Raw genomic sequence first — 8,343 nt, 5'->3', positions numbered from 1 at the left:
CTTATGCCAGCTACCATCTAATGATTCTGACTAGTGGGTCAGATTTTCAGGGTTGCATCACAGTTATACTGACATAATGTGGCATAAATATAATAATAACAATAATACCAGGATGGAATTTATAAATATTTAATGCATCGCTTCACGCATTTCCATAGATCACATGATTTTGACATCAGAGTTGGTATTTTTGGGGTTAGTACAGTATAGTCCGTATTATCTGTGGGCATCATCAGGTGATACTGTGTAATTAGATGAATCACAGAGAGAATGTTTATCCCTTCTTGCCAGTATGAAGACCAATTTAGCTATGTAAGTATTTCTGTATGTATTTGGTGGGGGGAGAAAAGTGATGAGAGTAGAGGAAAGAATGGTAGTAATTTGGGGACGGTGGTTTCGATCTGACCATCAGCATCAAGAAAACTGAACTTGTCCATCAGCCCATTTGTGACCATCATCCTGCTGTTGCCCCTACTGTATATGTGGATGGGAAAGGATTAGGAATTGTTTTCTCCATCACTTATCTGTGTTCCATTGTGTCCAATGATGCTAAGATGGATAAAGAAATTGAGTCCAGAATTGGAAAGGCTAGTTCCATTTTCGGTATTGCTGAAGGTGAAAGTCGATAAATATAAGTCAATAGTTTTGACATCATTGCTTTATGGTGCTGAATCCTGAACTCTGTATTGAGAGTACATCATGCAGCTTGATGCTTTTCATATGCAATGCTTGCATACTATGTGCAACATAAAACCAAGTGACTGTATTTGTAAAAGGGAGGTGCTAACAAAATGCAACATATCAGGTATTGAAGCGAACCCCATCAAAATACAACTCAGATGGTCAGGTGATCTCTCGCATATGAATGATAACAGAATTCCAAAGCAACTCCTCTTTAGCCAGTTCCCAACAGGAAGGTCAGTTGGAAGGCCACTCTTGTGCTTCAAAGACAAACTAAAAGATAACATGAAGCAATACAACATTCCCTTTTAATCCTGGGAAAACAAAACATCAGAATGCAGAACCTGGTGTAAGCCTTGCTTCTCCTCAGCTCAAAAATATGAGCAAAGTCAACTCCAAACATCAGGACCAACTTCATGCAAGCATGAAGGCAGGCAGGCAGGCAAAACACTGCTAATTTGAATGAAAACCTTACCTGTCATTGTGGTTCTGTAGCATGGAGCAAAGCAAGCCTTGCCACCCACCCAAGAAAACATGTAGTAAATGATCCACAAGCACTCAAGCAAACTGAGTAGAGGGTATGGGTGGGGCGGGTAAGGTTTGGTGTTCCACAATATACTTTTCCTTTTTTCTTTTCCTTTTTCCTTCAGCAATCTTACATTTGTCTTCTCTTTCTTCTTTTTTTTTCCTTTTTCCACTTCTTACTTCTTTTCCAGTATCCTTTCTTCCGTCTGCTTCTGCTGAGGGCAGTGTGCTCGAATGTGACCTTTTTGGTCACATTTAAAACAACGTGGTGGGTGTCCTGCCCTCCACCCACACTTTCAACCCCCAGGTCTCCTATCCATAGCCACGTACCTTGGAAGAAAGACTTCTAAGGTGAGGGTAGAAGCAATCCCACCTGATATAGAAATGGCTTGGGCTGTGGCAGCCGTCCTCGTTGGTAGTGAGGGGGAGGTGGCTGTCCTCCAAGCCACAGAGACGGAGGAAGGAGGATATAGAGGAAAGACATTGGAAATTATCATCCAAGCGGAAGTGTAGCAGCTGGAAAATATGGCAGAGACAGTGACGCTGGGAGAAATAGTATTGAGAGTATGAGTAGAGGGCAGAGTTCCGCGATGCTTTGAATGTGGCCAAAATGGCTCACTTCCCTCTACAGAGGAAAAAGACAGACGAAGCGGTGCTGGAGACTGAGGAGAAAAAGGAAGAAGTACAGATAGATGGAAGGAACAAGGAGGATGAATTGAGAGTGACAGAGAATAAAAGGAATAAAGAGAAAGAAGAGGAAGAACAGTCAGTGTGATGTGGGACCCCAGGCCAACTCCATCCCACCCAAGACCACTCAGACCCACCCTCCCCATACAGACACCAAACCCACCCACTCCCTTTCACCGCAGGAAAAAAAAAAGAAGAAAGAACAGACACCACAAAATTTACAAGATCCCCTCCCTCCCCCAGTGAAAAAGGTTACATGTACATGGAGGAGAGAGTATTGTCACTCAGTGATGGGGAAAACGGTAAAGGAAAGACTAGATCAAAGAATAAAAAGGGGACTTAGGACTCAGAGGTGGCGAGTGATGTTACTCAGTGTGGGGTGAGTGACACACTTTTCATATTCTCATTTCTCAAGTTATCATTCATGTATCATTATTTTAATATTTTGATTTTAATGTTTTTCATATTTATTTTCATGTGTCATTCATAGCATCATATTTTTATTTCAATTGTTCTATGTCCCCACATGTGTTGTTGTGTGCCCCTCTATGTAATGCCTTTATGGCAATTTAAAGGAAGTAAAGAAACTTACTTTCCAACCATATGGTTCTGGGGGTTTTTTTAAACATACACACATACAGTAATCCCTCACCATACCATTGCGGTTCACCTAACCCAGTTCATTTATCACGGTTTATTATCTAAGCTTACATCGATTCCTCTGTGACGTTGTTTTGCATTTATAATAAATATTTACAAATTATTTAAAAAACTGTTTCTACTTCGCGGAGTTTCACCTATCACGGGGGGGGGGGTTCGGAATGTAACCCACGACAGTTGAGGGATTACTGTATCTTCGAAACGCCAGTGTTTTAACGGTGGCAGCTGATGAAGGATATGTTCTCTATGTGGCCTGCTTGTTTGTTGTACCTTGTTTATCATTTTGTCTATGTTCTTTTGCAACGTCATGTACCCAGATATGTATTTATATGTACATGTAGATGAAGGTATGTACATACATGTACAGATATATGCATATACTCATATATTGTTTATATATATATATATATATATATATATATCTGTGTGTGTGTGTGCGTGCGTGCGTGTCTATGGATGTGTGTGCGTGCACGCGTTTGTCCCTCCCACCTCCGATTGACAACCGGTGTTTGTGTTTACGTACCCGTAACCTAGTGGTTCGGCGACGAAACCGATAAAATAAGTACTAGGCTTAAAGGGAAAAAAATAACAAAATAAGTTTCGGGACTGATTCATTCGACTAAAATTCTTCGAGCTAGTGCCCCAGCATGGCCTCAACCTTATGAATGAATCAAATAAAAGATAAAAGATATATATACAGCGCGGGGTGGGGGGAAGCGTGTACGTGTGTGCGCGTGCGCGCATATGTTATAAAAACATTGAGTCCAACAAAATGCGTTTTATTTCGTTCGAGAATACACCTTTTTGATGAATTAAGCCTTAATAAAACCTGTTCTCAGACAGAATTAGAGCTCCGGATGCTTTAGTGCAGCAAGTTTTGCTGTGCTCACCTGAACAGGTAACGTCAGGATCTGCCCATAACGTATATATGTTACACATACTTATACACACGCATATATTTGTATTAAATATTGTTTGTGAGTATACAGAGAGAGAGGGGGGAAGGGGAGAGAGACAGACCAAAGAGAACATATCAATTCAACACATTTCTATGTACACCTATGCATATACTTCTATATAAAATATACACGCGTGTGTATTGTATAGATGCACCTTTGACTAGGGCACATACACCAATGTAGCACATGATAGTATCAAGCTGTCTTAATTACCATCACCACCACCACCACCACTACTATAGTCTTCGTCGTCACCGCCCTCATTTCTTTCACTGATTCACAGATCAGTTTTTGACAGTGGAGTAGTGACGGTTGGATTGTTAGTAACCACCCGGGGCAATTCCAGTGAATACCTCGCGGTGTGCCTTGTATGTTTATATATATATATATATATATATATATATATATATATATATATGTATATATATATACAAGCATTCCCTTTAACATCGAAACGGGAGGACGTTTTAACTAACAGGTAAGATGATTTTTAATGAGACGATATACTTTTACAAAAACTTTTTTTCTGTTGTTCTGCCTACACACACATCTTAAGTTGTGGTGTGTGAAGTATTTTGTCGTTGTTACAAAATTTAACACGCACCCATACACACACAAGTATATATGTATACAATCTATTTATATATACACATATGTATATGTACACAATTATACAAGCATACATACCCGCAGACTAAGTGTGTGTGTATGTGTGTCTGTCTACTGATAGATCTCTCTATCTACTTATATATATCGTAGGCAATATGACATTTTGAAATGATCTAAACTTTTGTTGTGATAATTGCCTTCTCCTCAGCCCTTCATTTGTTTTCTTCCACGGGCCCATCCATACACACACTATTTTATAATTCCCATAACGGGTCACACACACGCACACACTGTATCAATAATCTACAATCGATTTCAAATATATTGATTTTTATCCTACTTCCAAATCAACAAGTGGTCATGTTGCAGTTTAGATTTTAATAAATCTGCTTCAACTATTTAAAATTTTTTTTTTGTTTGCCATCCGTCCTTCCGGGTTCGACAAAATTCTGTTGCAGCCAAGGCTCGTCTTCTGTTTATCAGATTTAATATACGTACCTTCCATCCTTAAATATGAATGCGTGTGATTTAGAGGCGATCTTTAAATTATATTAATGATTACTATCCGGGGTTCTATGTTTAACCTATCAGTCCTCACATGGTTCATATATATATATTCGAGTATTTGGGTGAAGTTCTTGACAACTTCGTGTTGAGCTTCGTTTCCAGACAAATAATATCATTGTTCTTCAAGGAAGTATGACGTCGAAAAAAAAATGACGAAGAGGGTATGAAAGAACAGAATGCAAACTCGGTCACCGTGAGAAGACTACAAAGATATGAAAAATGAAATCCACTCCATGTAAACTATATGGTGTAAGCAATTATTTCTGCTGTAGGTCCATTATGTTACATAGTTACTCGCGCTCGTGCACACACACATATATATATATATAGGCATATTTTATCGTCTATAATATATATGTGTATATATGTATATATTAGTATGTGTAATATATATGTGTATATATGTATATATTAGTATGTATAATATATATATGTATATACACTGTTAACTTGAGATTCCTTAGCGCGAATAATTATTACATCTGAGGATCTGTTAGCAGCTTGGAAACAAACATATGTAGCCTGAATTTTACCTGCTCCACTCCCTAAATTTGTACATACATATTTATTGTTCTTCGAATGCGCGCGCTGTTTGTCAGTGACCATTTTCCTTCGATCTGCGCCCCCACTCTCTGTTGTCTCTTCGGCCAGCCAAACAACTTTATAATGTCGTTTAACATAGACCTCACCTTTGATCAAACTTATTCCAATCATGACCTTTCCTTAAGTACAGGCATTTGAACACCTCATACGTGTCCTTTTCCTAAAGAACTTAGGGTGTATTTTTTAGGGAGATTTGACTGGTATTTCTAGCAGAAATAGCGGCTTCCCTTTTAACCGTCCGTCCCTGCTGTTTCTTCGTTTAATCGATCTCAGCCCCGCTCTCTTTGCCCCTCTCCGGACCCTGAATGAAGTTATTACAGGTACGAGTTATAATCATGTAATTAGGGCACCACCCAAACTTCATTAATGGTTCCACCCCAAGAAATAGACACACGTAGCATTTGGATTCAGCTGACACATTAGACGAACACTTACACTATTAATGTCTTCTTTAAATCTACACAGCGGGAACTATAAATAAATAAATAAAACGAAAGGACCCCCACTTCCCTTTCTTTCCACAAAAGCTGTTTTTGTCAGTTTTAATTTAGAATGAAATGAAAGAAGGCGTGACAGACGAAGTGGAATATTTTAGTTGGGTGTTGATAGGGTTGGAATTCTGCCAGGGTCGAAGTCCTTTTTTTTGTTAATTTGGCCATAAAATAAAGTATCTGTATCGGCTGTTGTTATTGAACCCCCACCACATCAAAGGCATTCTAGCCTTTTACAAAAAATCCAGGTGTAACAAGCACAAGAACTACAAATTGCCACCCTCCCACCAGATTTCGTTTCCTCATAACTTCCTGAAAAATACATATTTTTGAATGACGTTTTGTAGAGATACGTTTTCGAGGGTGCAGGTTAGGTAAGGATGGTTCGAAATTGATTATCACCCCCGACCCCGACACACACACAAAAATAAATAAATAAATAAAGAGAAAGTAAAAATATTGAAATTAAATTGCGAAAATCGATTGGCTGACCGTTGGGAGAAGAACGATCCGAAACTCATCAATATTTTAATTTTTATTCACAATTGTATTCTAAACCCTCGACAAAGGACTTTCTGCAAAATATTGTACAAAATATGTATTTTAAATAGTTATATCCTTTTCTACTCTAGACACGAGGCCCAAAATTTTGGGGGAGGAGCCAGTCGATTAGATCGACCCCAATACGCAACTTGTACTTAATTTATCGACCCCGAAAGGATGAAAGGCAAAGTCGACTTCAGCGGAATTTGAACTTAGAACGTAAAGACAGACGAAATACCGCTAAGCATTTCACCCGGCGTGCTAGGGGAAAACAAAGTTATATCGCGTAATAATATGCAATTTGGCTCCTCTTTCTTGTAAGTCAAAGGCGGCAGCAATAGAGCCTCCGTTGTTGTGGTGTATAAAATATGTGACCCAATAAAGTATGTGACCCTGTTATAAATATATATAAGAAAGAAAGAAAGAAAGGCCGAATTACAACATTGGAAATTTTCTCCAAGTTGCATTCTGAAAAAAAAAACAACTAATGTAGGTTACCCAGTGAAATTAGAACCACAGTCAAATGACAATTCGTTGACGTTAGCCTGTAGTTTTTTATTCGATTTTAAATTATTTTTCATTCACCATTTCATGCATGATCGCCTTATTGAATACTCTCTTTACTCTTTTACTTGTTTCAGTCTTTTGACTGTGGCCATGCTGGAGCACCGCCTTTAGTCGAGCAAATCGACCCCGGGACTTATTCTTTGGAAGCCTAGTACTTATTCTATCGGTCACTTTTGCCGAACCGCTAAGTGACGGAGGACGTAAACACACCAGCATCGGTTGTCAAGCGATGTTGGGTGGACAAACACAGACACACACACACACACACATATATATATATATATATATACATACATATATACGACGGGCTTCTTTCAGTTTCCGTCTACCAAATCCACTCACAATGCTTTGGTCGGCCCGAGGCTCCAGTAGAAGACACTTGCCCAAGGTGCCACGCAGTGGGACTGAACCCGGAACCATGTGGCTGGTAGGCAAGCTACTTACCACACAGCCACTCCTGCGCCACTTCTGCTCCAGTTCAAATATTCGTTCTGCTATGACTTTTGTACCGCCTCACACATCCTGTGATCATCAAGTTTGAGAGCCTCCGTCAATCCATGTTGACTAATGGTACAAGGTCTGTGCAAACCTCCTTCCTTCATGCCACCACTAGCGTAGCGGGGGCGCGGTAGGGGCGGTCCACCCCGGGAAGCACTTTTGGGTCTTCTGTAGGCGATATGTGTTTTTTTTTGTGGGGTCCAGGGGCGGCAAACGGAAGGGCCGCCCAGGGAACCACACATTCTAGCTACGCTAATGCATGGTAGCGATGTTTATCCGAGGGAGAAGCGGCTGACTTGAGCCGTAGCAACTCAGGTGTTGCTGTCAAATAAAAAAAACGAAAAGACGGAACAGGTACCCTAAGGTCTGAACTCCCTATCACATCCGCTAAACCACTACCCTACTAGTTGGTACCCCCCCCCCCCCCGTCTACTTCTCTCCATCTCTTTTCTTCTTCCTCCCCTTCCTCCTCCGATTCCTCTTTCCTTCTCTTTCTTTTCTCCATTCTCCTCCTCTTCCACTTCTCCATCTCTTTTCCTCTTCTTCTCTTCTCCCTCCTCTCCCCTTCTTGAACCACTTCTTTTCTTCTTCCTCCTCCTCCTCCCGTTTTCTTTCTCTTCTTCCTCTTCTTTTTTTCTCTTTTCTTCTTCCTCCTCCCCTTTTTCTTCCTCTTCTTTTCTTCTCTCCTTCCTCTTCTTTTCTTCACTTCTTCCTCTTTTTTTCTTCACTTCTTCCTCTTTTTTTCTTCACTTCTTCCTCCTCTTTTTCTTCTGCCCTCTCCTCTTTCCCATCTCCCCCCTCTTGCTTATCCTCCCTCTTCCCCTTCCTTCTTTTCTTCCTCTTATTTCTTCTCTTCCCCTTCCTCTTCTTCATCCTTGTTCTTTCTGTCCCTTCTAACCCTTCCATTTCCACTTCTCCCTCCCCTTTCACCCAAATTTTCTTCCTCCCCCCCC

The 8,343-nt window shown here is 40.3% G+C and overlaps 1 protein-coding gene across 1 annotated transcript in view; it reads left to right on the top strand.

Annotated features, from left to right (window-relative positions):
• The first annotated feature begins 3,791 nt into the window (after positions 1-3,791).
• Positions 3,792-8,343, top strand: part of LOC106880553 (tyrosine-protein kinase Lyn) — a 60,137-nt gene continuing 55,585 nt past the window's right edge. The window contains exon 1 of the mRNA XM_089340661.1: positions 3,792-3,990. The gene's annotated coding sequence lies outside the window, so the exon portion shown is untranslated. The remainder of the gene's footprint in view (positions 3,991-8,343) is intronic.

The sequence above is a fragment of the Octopus bimaculoides genome, chromosome 23 (assembly GCF_046866305.1).
Source record: "Octopus bimaculoides isolate indiv1 chromosome 23, ASM4686630v1, whole genome shotgun sequence".
Taxonomy (NCBI): domain Eukaryota; kingdom Metazoa; phylum Mollusca; class Cephalopoda; order Octopoda; family Octopodidae; genus Octopus; species Octopus bimaculoides.
The sequence above is the reverse complement of the archived record's forward strand: the minus strand, read 5'-3'. Positions and strand labels throughout refer to the sequence as shown.